The 14,598-nt window shown below is 41.5% G+C and overlaps 1 long non-coding RNA gene across 1 annotated transcript; it reads right to left on the reverse strand.

Moving 5' to 3' along the window:
- Positions 1-1,158: 1,158 nt before the first annotated feature.
- LOC141578299 (uncharacterized) lies at positions 1,159-10,351 on the reverse strand. The gene is made up of 3 exons (XR_012508413.1): positions 10,160-10,351; positions 2,684-2,803; positions 1,159-1,516 (listed from the first exon to the last, which is right to left on the reverse strand). It is a non-coding gene; the product is annotated as an uncharacterized LOC141578299 (long non-coding RNA).
- Between the last annotated feature and the right edge of the window lie 4,247 nt (positions 10,352-14,598).

The raw sequence follows: 14,598 nt of genomic DNA on the forward strand, positions 1-14,598 counted from the left end.
ATTGGAAAGTAAATAATTTTTTAAAATCAACCATGTCAAAATCATAACAGGAAAGCAGAGAAAACATCAAACTTTACTATAGAGCCCAAGTCTTCTCCAGTTCCAGTTGATCCAAAATGGTTAAGCTAATCATCCTTGCAGGAACCTACATATTATTAAGAGACACTGTAAGATAATTTCATAAGCCACTGTGTCTTGCTTGTTGTGAATGACTTGGATGTGAAAAAAAAAAAACAGTGGCAATTTTGAATTCTACATTTCCACATCAACATACCAAAAAAAAAAAAACCTGTTAAAAAGTAATAAATAACTTTAGTAAAGCTACATGATACAATATCAGTACACAAAAACCGATTGACTTTCTATACACTAATAAAGAAGTTTCAGAAAGAGAAATTAATAAAGCAATTCCATTTAACAATTGTACCAAAAAACAAAACAAAAAACCTAGGAATAAAATTAATCAAGCATGTGAAAGGCCTGCACATGGAAAGTTAGAAAACATTGATAAAGAAATTGAAGAGGATACACACAAAATAAAAGCTGTGCTCATGCACTAGAAGAACATTACTGTAACATTCACGAAGCCTAAGCAATGTACACATTAATTGCAAACTCTACCAAATTCAAATGGCATTTTTTTTCACAGAAACAGAAAACAAGAAATCCTACCATTTACATGGAACAAAAAAGAACCCGGAATATCCTAAACAACCTTGAGAAGGGAGAACACAGTTGGAGGCATCTCCTTCCCTGGTTTCACACGACATTAGGAAGCTACAGTCACCAGCAGAGATACAGTAAGATATTGGCACAGAAATAGGCACATGGACCAGAGGAACAGAATACAGAGCACAGGAAAAAACCCATCTTTATGTTGTCAGTTAATTCATGGCAAAAGAGCCAAAAACACAAAATGGGAAAAGGACAGTCCCCTCAATAAATGGTGCCAAGAACATTGGACACCATACCCCCCCCAAATGACACTAGACACAGTCAACACTAAACACAAAATCAAGTAAATCCAAAAATTTTCCACATCTAGCCCCTTCTCTGCTGGATCCTCTGAAGATGGACCTCCTTAGTTGTAATCACACACAGGAAGCCTCTCCCCACTTTCTCCTCACATTTTATTCCCACAGCGATGCCTCCTGGTGATTATTTTAAACATTTTTTTATTGATTTATAATCATTTTACAATGTTGTGTCAAATTCCAGTGTAGAGCACAATTTTTCAGTTATACATGAACATATATATATTCATTGTCACATTTTTTTTCTCTGTGAGTTACCATAAGATCTTGTATATATTTCCCTGTGCTATACAGTATAATCTTGTTTATCGGTTCTCCTGGTGATTCTTGAAGACATCCAGCTCCTGTCTGGGTGGACTTGGTTGGTCGAGCGTTATCCTGAAGCTGAGACCATGGTGGCTCCTGAAGAGACCCAGCCTCCACCAGCCCCGCAAGAAGCCAAGTTCCCACAGGAGCCAAACCCACCAGTGAGACACGTGCACCTTGAGGGTCAGAAAGACAGTTTGGCAGTTTTTTCTAAAGCTATTCAAGGCTCACCTGAGAATTCAACATTGCACCTCTAGTATTTAGACAATTCCTTTGAAAAAGTGTTCAAATAAAAACTAGCATGCAATTATGCACAGCAACTCTACTCATAACGGCAAAACTTTAAAATATGAGGATGTCCTTCCGTGCACGAATACATAAGCAAGCTGGGGCACACCCATGGAAAGAGGGCAAGTGACACCCTGAAATATATCTCTTTGGCATGAAGATTACAATGGGTAGATTTCTTAAAAAATAAGACACATGAAACTCTATGATACCCAAGTCAAGACTGCCTTTTGTCTGGCAAATTTACATTTATAAGGGAAATCTCCACTTGAAAAGTAATTTCCCTTTCTGTACCAGGCATAGAAGGAAGATTAAACCTCAGGAAACTTGTCAATAGAGAAGGCTAAGATTTAAATCTATATAACGAACATAACCTTCCTTTCTTTTGGTATTAGAGAAAGATGGCATTTCAGGTGATGTCTTGGGCAATCTCAGGGAATTACTCAATTTCCTGGGCATCTCCCATGCTGAAAGTAGGCACATAAGTTCTTGAATTTGTTTGTACAATTATGTAAAAGTAGTTAATACCACAGAAATGTGTACTTGAAATGATTTCAATTAAAAGTGTCATATTATGTATTTTTAATCACAATGAAAAAAATGTAGGAATGTAGTACTGATACTATTTACACCATTAATAAACACTGAAAAGCTCCATAGTGAAAAGAGCCATAAATTTCTCCCATATCACATGATCATCATGTGTGCTTTACATCCGTCAAGGTTGTCAAAGTGAGAGTCTCAGTAACAAACCCAGAAACAGAGAACAGCAGCTGCACCAAGTGGTGGCAGCTGAACGGGCCAGCGGGTCACACAGTGATGCGGACGCCACACGGCTTCTTCACTGGTGGGTTATATGACGGCTCCTCAGGAGACTACCCCTGTTTGGGGTAAAACACCCTATGGTATTTTGTATAAAGTGGCAACAGTGAGTAGTATTTACCATCATAGAAATTACTGGAAAGTCCATTACTTTTCAAAACAACCATATCAATACCATGGCAGAGAAGCTGATAAGACAGACATCAAACCTTGCTATAGAAGACAAGACTTACCTAGACCAAGGTCAACCAAAGTTGTGATGCTCATTGCCTTTGTAGGAGTCCACTTGTTATTAAGAGGCACTGTGGGATGAGTACACCTGTAGCCAGCAAGTCTTGGATCCTGTGCACGACCTGGGATGCAGGAGAAACAGTGAGATTTTAAAATTACAATTTTCCACAACACTTAACAAACAGTCATTAAAATAAATAAATTCAGTTAAGTTCCATATGAAATCAATATAGAAAAATCAGTCGCATTTCTATACACTAATAATAATAAACCATTAGAAGGAAAATTTAAGGAAACAATCACGTTTATAACTGTATCAAAAAGAACAAAATATCTAGGAATTTAACCAAGGATGTGAAAGACCTGTGCTCAAAAAACTATAAACCATTGAAAAAGAAGTTAAAGAAGACAAAAATAAACAGAAAAAATATTTTGTGCTCCTGGATTGGAAGAATTACTATTATTAAATTATTGATTCTATCAAAAGATATCAACAAATTCACTGCAATATCAATATAATATTCAATGATATGTTTCATTGAAATAGAAATAATAATCCTATTATTAATATAGAACAACTAAAGACCCTGAACAACCAAAGAAGTTCTGAGAAAGAAGGACACAGCTGGAGGCATCTCCCTCCCTAGCATCAAACTGTATCACGGAGCTGTAGTAACCACAACAGTGAGGAACTGGCACAAGCACAGACACACGGATGAGAGTAACAGCATAAAGAGCCCAGAAATAAACCCTCATGGCTGTGGTCAGCTAATTCATGAAAATGGGGCCAAGGACATACAAAGAGGGAGGGATACTCCCCTCCATAAACATTGCCAGGAAAATGGGACACCATGCACCAAAGAACATCACTGGTCACCATCTCCATTGCACACAAAACTAACTAAAACCCCACAGTTTTCCACATCAACCTATTTCTGAGGTTCCTCTGAAGACAGAACTCCCCTGAGCAGTCAGCTGCACACAGGAAGCTTCTCCTGACTTTTTTTTTTTCTCTTATTGTGCCTTTTCACAGCAATGCCCAAGAAAACTTAGCCCATGACAGCATGGATACAGCCCCACTGTCTAAAAGCCCTGATAGTCCTGAAGAGACCAAGCCCCTGCCGGCTGTGCAAGGGGCCAAGTCCATGGGCAGAATGCACCTGTGCCCTGTGGGTCAGAGGTGGATTTGGCACCCCACTGCAGATGATCAGAAAAGTTCAGGGAATGCTGATCTCACAAAGCCCAGAGACCTCACCCTGAATGCAGTTCTGCTGTACATAGTGCCTTTGGAAATCCAAACTGAAACACAGCCAAATAGCTCACTATGCTGTCTCAAAAACTGGCTAAGGAGCAATTAATTAAAAAAAAAACATATAGAATGAAGAGAACATAGACACAAACTTTACAACTGATAGTGAAGTTCACTCAAGATTGCCCATAGACAAATTTAAATGGCAAGACTACAAAAGTCTTAAAAGTAAAAGGGAGAAAATCTGTAAGACCTTAGGTCTTGTGATGAGTTTTAACTCACAACAACAAATGCCTATCAACAAATCAACACAAAATTAATAACGTGGACTTTATAGAACTATAAACTTCTACTCTGTGAAAGGTCTTACTCATAAAGGCAAAAGAGAAACCACATACAAGGAGAAAGTATTTGGAAAATGCGTATCTGATAAAGCATTTGTACTCAGATTATACCAATAAAATCTAGAACAAACAACTCCACTAAAATGGGTAAAGATAGAAACAAACGTCAAGCTAAAGAAGGTATACAGATAGTAAATAATCATGCAAAAATATATTCAAGATCCTAGTGGAAAACAGGTATGGCCAACTTTGGAAGACAGTTTGGCAGTTTCTCCCAAAGCTAAGCATTCTCAACTTAGAGTCCCCCCAAAACCCAGCTCTTGAATTTAGACATCTGCTTTGAAAAACTGTTCAAACAAAAACATCAAGTAATGCACAGGAGGTCTATTCATAACGGCTTAGAAACTCAAGTGATCAGTATGCCCATCTGTAGGTGAACTCACAAGTAAAGTAGTGCATATTCATGTCACAGGGAGCAGAATATGCCACCCCCCAAATAGGTCTGCAGCCTAATGACTACTACAATATGAGTAATTTTTTTTAAAGACTCTCAGAAAACTGAGTAGAGGTTGCCATTTTGTGAGGGACATTTTCATTTTTTACAGAAATATTACAGAAACAATTCAATTAAGTGATCAAGTAAGTGGTAGTGTCACAGGATGGAATACAGGATGTAACAAAGAATCTGTATTAGAAGTGTGTGAAAACACTCACTGCTGCTGGTGGAGCAGAAGGGGCCAGCCTCAGTAACTGCAGGAATGAACGGAATGTGTAGACTACAGGGAAAACATATTGCACGTAAACAGTGGGATCTGTAAGATCCATCCCACAGGGGCAGGAGCTAAGAACGCTGAAACCACTCATCTGGAGCAGAATGAGAAATGAATTGCATGGACTGAAGATGGTGGGAACCAGGGTTCTACTGTCTGACTGGGAGTTACAGATAAGTGGGGGGGAGATGTACACTATCCATAAGATAATGGATCAAGTTGGAGGCATCAGTATAAACCTGTCTTCTGCTTAATATGAATACAGACATTTCCACATAGAAATCTTTACAATTAGGACTGTATACTATTGGGGAGGGGGAAATTTCACTCTCTATCCCTCTTGACTTCTTGTGGCTGGACTAATAATAAAACTAACATGAGACAGAGCAGTGGAAGAAAAAGACAATTTAATTCCTACACACAAAAGTCTCATAGAAATGAGAAGTAAGAAGTAGTAAAAACAGGCTGATTTTATACATCTAGAAAACTAAAAATTTGTTAGGAATTGACAGCCTAAAGAAATGTAGTTTTTGGGTACTCAATGAAAAACCTAAACAGAGTTTGGGCTTGGGGTGGTAAATTAAAGAAGTTACGAGATATGTTTATATGCGCCTCTGAACTTTTCACATGACAGGCTTATTTCCTGCTTTTAGGGAGCGGGGGTCAGAGCGTCCCTCTTGCTTTGACCATTTCTAAGTAACTTAAATTTAAAACACTATGTGGTTGAGGCAGATTGGGGTGGGGTGGGTGGATGATGGTCCCTGAGCAACAACAATACACTAAGGTGGGAACATATGCACACATTTCCTTGCATTGTCAGCTGAGAACATTTTCCTCCCATATGTAAGTTCTTAATACCATTCTTTAATTAAAGGAATCAGGACTCTCTGAAGAAATGGCTTATACTAGGACTGAGACAGTGAATATATGAGCCAGGATCATCTTGAATCTTGTATCAGAAAGTAAGGAAGTACCAGGGCAGAAAAAAACCCAAAATATGGAATGATCGCAAAGGAAACAGGAGCCAATGAAAGAGTTCTCACTAGCCAAAGCAGGAATAAACTGAGCAACCAAACCTGTAGTGCTGGATTATAACCAAAAGACTAAAATAACTATTCAGGTGTCCACAATGGTGAAGTAAAATGATGACATAGGTTGTTGGGTTTTTTGTTGTTGTTGTTGTTGTTGTTGTTGTTGTTGTTGTTGTTTAATAGATGGGATTGAATGGAGAGCTCCTATGCAGAAGAATTCCTAATAATCCATGATATCCATCAAGGAGGTGGAGCTAAAGCCCCCTCTCCTGAAGTGTAGGTTCCACATAGTGACCTTCTCCTGCTTAGGTCAGAAGCAAGAAAAGTCCGAGATACCACTGCTGGGCATGTATCCAGAGCAAAATTCTAATATGAAAAGACACATCCACTAACTGATTTTTTTTTAACACAGTGGGCAACATTAAATTGGGGGGAAAAGTGTGTTTTTCAACAAGTGGTGCCAGGCAATTGTCTATCCAGTGAAACTTTTTCATTTCTAAGAGAAATGAAATTGGATCCCTGCTTCATACCACATGCAAAATTAACTCAAGATACATAAAAAGCTTAAATTTAAAGAGTGGTAAAGTGACAATCAGCCCTCATCTGCTGATTCCACATTTGCTGAATCAGTCTCCTTCAGATAAAAAATAATAATAATAATTTGAGAAAGTTCCATAAAGAAAAACTTGAATTTGTGGCATGCCAGAAACTATTTAAATAACACTATATTTTCTTCACAATTATTTACATACCATTTACATTGTATTATTTGGTATAAGTGATCTAGAGATTATTTTAAGAATACAGGAAGCTGTGCTTAGATTATTTGCCAATACTACACCACTTTATATAATGGACTTAAGCACCGACAGATATTTAGTATCCACAGGGTGTCCTGGAACCAATACCTCACAGATAGGGAGGGAAGCTGCATAAACTCTCAAAGAAACAATGAGGATAAGTCATCATGACCTTGGAGTTAGCAATTTTTTTAGATCTGATAGCAAACACAAGCAAGGAAAGAAAATAATAAATTGCCTTTCATCAAAATTAAAAACATTTGTACATCAGAGATGTTATCCAGAAACTGAAAAGACAGCACACAAAATCAAAGAAAATATTTGCACATTATATATTTGAAAAAAATGTTATCAAGAATATATCAAGAACTTTTACAACTCATAAAAAGACAAAGCAAACCCAATTTTTAACATGGTAAAAGGACTTAAATACACCCTTCTCTATATGTAAACCAAAAAAAGAAAGTACAGTATATTGTATATATGTATTTACATGCAATATAAAGTATATGTGCAGGCAAACAGTAATAATCTACCTAATAAAAGTGAAAAAGAAGAAAAACCAATAAATAAACAAAATTAAATATTTTTTAAATAGACCCTTCTCCAGACAAGACAAATAGTCAACAAGCACATGAAAAAAATGTTTAAAATCAGTCATGATGGAAATGTCAATTAATACCATAATGCCATACCCTTTCAAGCTCACTAGAAGCCCTACGATCCAGAAAACTAAAAAAAAAAAAAAAAAAAAAAAAAGGCAAAAATGTAGAGAAATGGAAACTTTTAAACATTACTTGAAAAATTGGAAAATGGTACAGCCCATGTTTCCAGTTTGTTATTTCCTCAAAAAGATAAAAATGCAGTTACCTTATGGTTCAACAACTACACTCCTAGAGAGAGACCCTGAAACATTAAAAATAGGTGTTCAAACAAAAAAAAGTACATAAACATTCATAGCAGCACTATTCCCAATGGCCTCGAAGGTAGAACAATTAAAATGTCCATCAAAGGCTAAACAGATAAACAAACAGGGTACATCCATAAACTGCCATATTATTCTGCCATATGAAGGAATAAAATGGTGCAGCCAGGGTGGAGAACCATACAGGAGTTCCTCAAAAACATACACATGGGGTTGACGTGTGATCCATCAATGCCACTTCAGGATATATGCTCAAAATATTTGAAAGCAAGAACTGGAATAGAAATGGGTACACCCATACCCATGGCAGCACTAATCACAACAGCAAAAGGTGGAAACAACTCTCCTGTCCATCAGTGGATGAATGGATAAACTAAATGTGGTGTATACATATTAGGATACTGCACAGCCTTAAAAACTAAGGAAATTATGACACATGCTGCAACGTGGATAAATCTTGAAGTCAATATGCTAAGTGAAATAAGCCAGACACAGAAGGACAAATATTATAGGATTCCCCTTGTACAAGGCATCCAGAGAAGTCAGATGCAGAGACAGAAAGAGTGTCACTGCCAGGGGCTGAGGCAAGTCAGTGTTCACTGGACACAGGGCTTCCTTCACTTGGGGAAAATGAGTAAGTCCTGGAGATGGATGGTGAGGCATCTGTACAACAATGTGAATCTAGTTAATACCATAGAACTGCATAGTTAAATGGTTTAAACGGTAAGTGTTATGTTCTGTATTTTTAATGACAATGAAAAATGTGAATGAATCACTAATGATTCAAATTGGACAAAGATTGAAAACATTCTAAGTGAAAGGAGACACACAGAAGAGGCCACCCAGATCGTATTCATCTTGTGCGCCTTAAGTCCATTAAGATTTTGAAAAAGAGGGAAACTCTCAGTAACAGTTTCAGAAAAAGAAAACTGGCACAGAATGGAAAAAGGATTTCCATAAGTTGGGGCAAAGGGGAAGGCTGAACTAGGCCTGTGGCTGGGGTTACAAGGTGAACCATACAATCTCCTCATTTGGGGTTTATGTGCTGGTTCCCTGGGGGAGTATCCCAGTTTTAGGTAAAACCCACTGGAGTATTTTATGTGAGGTGGCAAATGTGAGTACTGCGTGATGCTATTTAAAGTATTTTATATGGAACTTTATAAGAAAACTTTATAAGAAACTTTATTAGAAACTAATTACTTTTGAAAACAACCATGTCAATACCACACCAAAAAAAGCAGAGAAGACATCAGATTTCCCTATAGAGGCCCACCCTTAACGCAATTCAGTTCACCCAAAGTGCTGATGCTCATCGCCCTTGCAGGAGTCCACACGTAACTTAGAGGCACTGTGGGAATATTAGGAGCCGCTGTGTCTTAGGTGCTGTGGATGACTCCAGGATGGAGTCCAAACAGGGTGACTTCTGATTTCTAGTTTCCCACATCAAACCATCAAAAAACCGTTAGAACTAATAAATCATGCCAGTAAAGCTACAAGGTACAAAATCAATACACAAAAATCAGTTGCCTTTCTATACATCAATAATGAAACATCAGAAAGAGACATTTTTTAAATTCCCATTTACAATTGCATCCAAAAATATACCTAGGAATAAATTGAATCAAGGATGTGAAAGACCTGCACACTGAAAATTCTAAGACACCGAGGAAAGAAACTGAACAGACACAAATAAATGGAAGGATACCCTGTGCTCATGGACAGAAAAAATTGATATTGTTAAAATGTCCATTCTACCCAAAGCAGTGCTCAAACTCAAAGCAAGCCTCATCAAATCATTATGCCCTACACCAGAAAATAACAGAACATTGTGAATTGACTATAGTTCAATAAAATAAAATAAACTTCAGTGGTATTTTTCACAGAAACAGAACAAACATTCCTAACATTCATGTGGAACCACAAAGGACCCTAAACAGCCAAAGAGATTCTACAAAAGGGAAACAGGCTGGAGGCATCTCCTTCCCTGGCTTCACACTGCATTACAAAAGCACAGTCACCAAAACTTTGTGGAATTGGCACAATGACAGGGACATGGACCAGAGAGAGTCTGCAAACAAACCTATGGGGATGTGGCCAGTTAATTCACAAGAAAGGAGCCAGGAGCCTGCACCAGGGGAAGGACAGTCCCCTCGATGAATGGTGCTGGGGAAACTGGACACCACACGCCAAAGAAGGACACGGCACACTGTCTGCACCACACACAGAATCTGACTAAAACCCACAGCTACCCACATCCAGCCCTTCCTCTCCCGGGGCCTCTGAGGAGGGACTCCCCTCAGCAGTCATCCCCTAAAGGGAATCTTCTCCTCACTTTCCCTCATTTTTCCTTCCTCCTCACCTTCCCTTCAGTGCTGCACCTCCTGTTGGGTCCTGAGGAGACGGGGCTCCTGTCAGCGTGGACATAACCCCCTGTTGTCCCGAAGCCCCAGCAGGTCCAGAGGAGACGCGGCTCCAGGCAGCTGCGCAGGACGCCAGATCCTCAGGCCGAACCCACGCACATTCCCGCCACAGCTGGGGGAGGCGGGCTCCGGGCCTGGCCAGCCAATGGGAAAGTGCGGACCCAGCCGCCCTCACAGCCAGTGGAGGCGCCGCCCTGACAGCGGCTCTGCTCAATCCTTTAAACTGGAAATCCAAACTGAAATTGAGCCAAATGTCCGTAACTTCTCCAAATACTTAAGAAACAATTAACTGGAAGCCGTATGGAATGAAGTGAACGGAGACAAACTTTAAACCTTACACCCTTGTTTGCTGAGCTTTCATGACAACCTGCCATAAATGACTTCCTCCCTCCCCCAGGCCTCGCTTTTGTTTATAGCTGAAGGTGATACTTACGGTGATGTCTCTGGCCATTTCAGGGAGTGAGTCAGTGTTCCTGGGTGTCCCCTCTGTATACAGGAGGTATACACATTATTAAACTCGCTTCTTTTTCTCCCTAAAATCTGTCTTATTAGGGGGTGGGGGGTGTCAACCAAGAATCTAGAAGGGGAGAGGGAGAACTGGTTTTCCTCCCACACACACGCAGTGGAATACTCCTCAGCAATAGAAATTAAACCATCAACCCACGGAAAGGCACAGGTAAATCTTACTTGTATATTACTAAGTGAAAGAATCCAGTCTGAGGAGGCTGCACACTGTCGGACCCTATTTAGGACAATAATGGAAAAGGCAAAACTACATACATAAGCAGATCATGGGGTGGGGGTTGAAGTGTTCCATGTGTTACTTTAGCTTGGTGTCACTATGATTGTGTCTAAGCCCATGCATTTGTACAGCCCAAAGGTCAATCATAATCTACTCAAATTTAGCGGTTTAGGGTGTAGCGGCATCACAGGGTGGAACACACAATGTGACAGAATCTAACTGTATTAGAAATGGGTGTAAAAACACACAGTCGGTGGTAGGCAAGAGGTGCCGACCTAAGTTAACTTTGGAAATGCACAGAATCATTCTGCAAAGGCAGAATGGACCACTGTTAAACTGTGGGCTTTGTATTATAAACTTCTTTCCGGGGTGTAGTAGCTAACAATTCTGAAACGACTGTGAATGAAACCTGGAAAAGAGAAATGAGTTGATAAAGGGCAGATGGTGGGATCCAGGCTCCTCGCTGTGGGAATGGGAAGTCACAGATGAGCAAGGGGAGAGCCTTGGCCCTCATACTCCTGGATCTGAGTTTCCTAGGTGGGATGGCATGGGGAGTGGACTGGCCAGGGGAAGGCACAGCTCTTTACCCTGGGAAGGTCCTGCAGATATAGGAACCTCACACCCCTTCCTTACCCCCATACCTGCTGGAAACACCCAGACCTGTGAAATCAGCCAATGCAGCTTTTCAGACATTCCCACCCTGAGGCAGATAAAGGAGACTGAGGGTCTTGCACTGCTACCCAGCTGTCCCAGAATCCAGGCCCTGGAGGGTGGAGTCAGGACGGGGTACCTGGATCTCTGACCAGCACGTCAGAGCAAGGAAGAAGACCAGTCCTGACAGCAGGGGTCTCCTAAAGTCTGTGAGCCTAGTGCCCTGATGAGGTTCATTCCCTGTGGGGACATTGGAGGGACCTGCAGTGGTTCTGTTTTCCACCTGAGCCCCTTGGATGAAGCCAGGGCTGCAATGGGCTCAGGAACCCCCTGGCAGTGTTTCAAACTCTGACACAGTGGCTTTACAAAGGAACAGGAGAGTGAAGCTGAGCACCTGACATCCAATCCTCTCACTCTGAGCTGCTTCCATCAGGACCACAGTCCCCTGCATGGAGTCTGCTGTAACTCACCTGCCCCGACCTGGGCTCTCTCCTTCCTCCCTGGACCCATCCCCCAGTTCAGCCACCTCTCCAAACCCTGCATCCCCCTCTCACCTTAGGGCTAACAGGCCCCTCACAAAACTGTGACCCTGCTCCTCCCCACACCCCAGGAGGCAGCCCCGCCTCCCCTGGTTGCTGAGCCCAGACACCTGGGGCCTCCCAGTCCCCCAGTTTCCTTGTGCCCCAGTGACTGTCAGCTCCTCCTCTGGAGTCTATGGCCAGTCCTCACAATAACAGCACTCTACAGCCACAGGCTTGACGGTGGCCCAAACCAATCTTGGGCCCGGCTCCTCCATCAGGCTCTGACAAAGCTCCTGCCCCCATGGTGCATCTCACATCCCATCCCAAAGTGGATTTCATAAACCAGAAATGAGACTGTGACTCTCTCCCACCTGTAATTCCCCAAAGATTCCCTCACTTTGGCTGGGCTGTCTTCTGGAAGGGACGTCCGGCCCTGAGAGTCCCCAGCACCCTCGCTAGGCTGCTAGCTCCCATTCCTGGGAGGGGCCTGCCCTCATGAGTCCCATGGGCTGCTGGGTGCCTGCCCAGGTGAGCTCCATATCCTGGGAAGGGCCTGCCCACCTAAGCCCCATGCTCTGGGAGGGGTGTGTGAACAAGTGTCCTCTTTTTGCTGCCGGCACAGAGGTGTTTAGCAACTCTCCCATGGGCAGTGCTGGGATGAGGTGAGAACCAGGAGATGCTGCAGGTCCCTGAACCCCGCCTGGGCCCACCCAGCAGTTGGGTGCTGGCTGCTGTGCTGTATGAGGGTGACTCCACAGGTACCTCCTGTTTCTTCTACCTGATGCCACAGAGGCCTCCTCAGGACAGAGCAGACAGACTGACTCAGGCAAGTGGGGGTTCCTGGTGACCCTGCAGGGGACACAGGAGAGACGGACCAGGCAGAAAGGGAGTGTGTGCCCAGGCAGAGCTGTGGGTCTTGTGGTCCATGGGGCCCTTTCTGGGCCTGAGCTGGAAATGGACAAGCAGGTGGTGGGTGTGGGTAGTGACCTAGGAAAGCCTTCCTGGTGAACCCATAACCTTAACCTGAGTGCAGGCTCTGACCACATCCATGAACTTGCCCAATTTCTGTCCAGGGGACAGTCAGCCTCAATTATGCTGGAATAAATTGGGGTTCCTTGGAGGCCCTGGGTGGGCTGTCCAAAGCTGCAGTCTTTGGAATGCAAAGAATCACTTTCCCTCTCATCTTTTTAAAAAAATTTTTTTCATTGAGGTTACTTTGGTTTATAACACCTTATGTCTTCATGTGTACGACACTATAGTTGTACTTTTGTATACACTACAGCGAGCACACCACCAGAAGTATATTTTCCTTCATCAACATACAGTTAGCTCCCTTCACCCATATCTCCTTTTTCCCACCCCTTCCCCTCTGATAACCACTGCTCTGTATCTACCTGTTTGTTTTCATTTGGCTTGGTTTGTTCATTATTTTGTTTGTTTATATTCCACATGTGAGTGAAATCACTCAGTATTTGTCTTTCTCAGTCTGACTTATTTCACTTAGCATAATGTCCTCATGGTCCATTCATGTTGTCAGAAATGGAAAGATTTCATTCTTTTTTATGGGTGAATAGTATTCCATTGTGTGTATGTATACATACAACACATCTTTATCAGTTCGTCTATTGATGGGTACTCAGGTTGCTTCCATATCTTGGCTGTTGTACACAATGCTGCAGTGAACATATGGGTACATGTATCTTTTCTAATTAGTGTTATTATTTTCTTTGGATAAATACTGAGGAGTGGAATTACTGGACGGTATGATAGTTTTATTCTTAAAGTTTTGCGGAATCTCCATACTGTTTTCCATAGCAGCTGCACCAATTTACATTCCCACCAATAGTGTACGAGGGTTCCCTTTTCTCCACATTCTTACCAATGCTTGTTATTTCTTGTCTCTTTGATAAGAACCATTCTGACAGGTATGAGGTGATATCTCATTGTGGTTTTGACTTGCATTCCCTAATAATTACTGTTGTTAAATGTCTTTTCCTGTGCCTGATGGCCATATGTATGTCTTCTTTGGGAAAATGTCTATTCAGATCCTCTGCATGTTTTTTTAATTGGGTTGTTTGCTTTTTTGTTGTTGAGTAGTATGCATTCTTTTTATTTTAGGTATTAACCCCTTATCAGACATATGACTTGCAAATATCTTTTCCCATTCTGTAGGTTGTCTTTTCATTTTGTTGATTATTTTCTTTGCTGTGCAGAAGCTTTTTAGTCTGATGTAGTCCCATTCATTTATTTTTGTTTTTGAAGTGTTGGGTTCCTTCAAAGGCTGAGATTCCACTTTCATTCCTTCTCTTTAGAGGCTCTAGTCTAAGTTTGTGGATCCCAGTGCACCATCAGACTCGCCTCTCTGGGGTGCTGGTAAGACATTCAGAAGCAAACCAGTAAGTCCAGCTCTGTCAGTGATGGGAGGCCCACGTGCTCCTGGAGTGGTGCCCTGTGAGGACCGTCT

The sequence above is a fragment of the Camelus bactrianus genome, chromosome 8 (assembly GCF_048773025.1).
Source record: "Camelus bactrianus isolate YW-2024 breed Bactrian camel chromosome 8, ASM4877302v1, whole genome shotgun sequence".
Taxonomy (NCBI): Eukaryota; Metazoa; Chordata; class Mammalia; order Artiodactyla; family Camelidae; genus Camelus; species Camelus bactrianus.